The following is a 944-nucleotide window of genomic DNA, read 5'->3' as shown; positions in this document are numbered from 1 at the left end:
ATGGAATTGGTGCTGACCTGGATTTTGCTTCTTGCTATTTTAAAAGGTAATTCATGAAAAACAAGAGATATTGAGTGTGTGAGTGGCACGAGTGGAATAAACAGCAGAAGTGTCTGACGTTTTCCGAAGCAGGATGTCTCTGTATTTGCAGGTGTCCACGCTGACGTGCAGCTGGTGGAGTCCGGGGGAGGCTTGGTGCAGCCTGGGGAGGTGCCTGAGCATCTCCTGCGTGGCCTCCGGATTCACGTTCAGTAGCTATGGCATGCACTGGATCCGCCAAGCTCCTGGGAAGGGGCTGGAGTGGATCTCATCTATCAGAGAGACAAGTGTGTACATAAACCATAAAGACTCTGTGAAGGGCCGATTCACCATCTCCAGAGACAATGGAAAGAACACGCTGTATCTGCAAATGAACAAACTGAAAACTGAGGACACGGCCACGTACTACTGTGCAAGAGTCACAGTGAGGAATTCCTCAGTGTGAGCCAAGACATAAACCTCTCGTCAGGGGCGCGTAAGACCAACAGGGGGCGCTCCGGACACACAGAGCACAGAGTTTACCCTAAGAATACACGTGTTAAACTTTTCATTGTTTTAGATTGGCATTATGATATTTTTAAAAATAATGGTATGGGGTAATATTAACAGCAAAGAAACAAAAAACTTAAGTACAAATTGTGTAAAGTTCCAACTCAAAGACAAAATAATTGATTTATTGGCTAACTAAAAGTCCCCAAAAGACAAGAAATCCAGTAAAATAAAATACTGCAATAGAGTTGGAAATTTTCTATTATTGAAACTGTGCGTTTGCTATTTTTTACTCATCGCTCAATGAAGAAAAAACTGTTTTTGAATATTTTATAGCAATATAAAACAAGATAAAGTATAAAATTCTATATTTATTATTTCATATATTTACTTTCTTTCCCATAAAGCATCATTGA

The 944-nt window shown here is 40.5% G+C and overlaps 1 pseudogene; it reads left to right on the top strand.

Annotated features, from left to right (window-relative positions):
- Nucleotides 1-546, top strand: LOC102003142 (annotated as a pseudogene).
- Nucleotides 547-944: the final 398 nt, after the last annotated feature.

This window comes from Chinchilla lanigera, unplaced genomic scaffold (genome assembly GCF_000276665.1).
Source record: "Chinchilla lanigera isolate Chin_1 unplaced genomic scaffold, ChiLan1.0 scaffold00086, whole genome shotgun sequence".
In the NCBI taxonomy this organism is placed as follows: Eukaryota; Metazoa; Chordata; class Mammalia; order Rodentia; family Chinchillidae; genus Chinchilla; species Chinchilla lanigera.
Note: the sequence above shows the minus strand (reverse complement) of the source record. Positions and strands in the feature narration are given on the sequence as shown.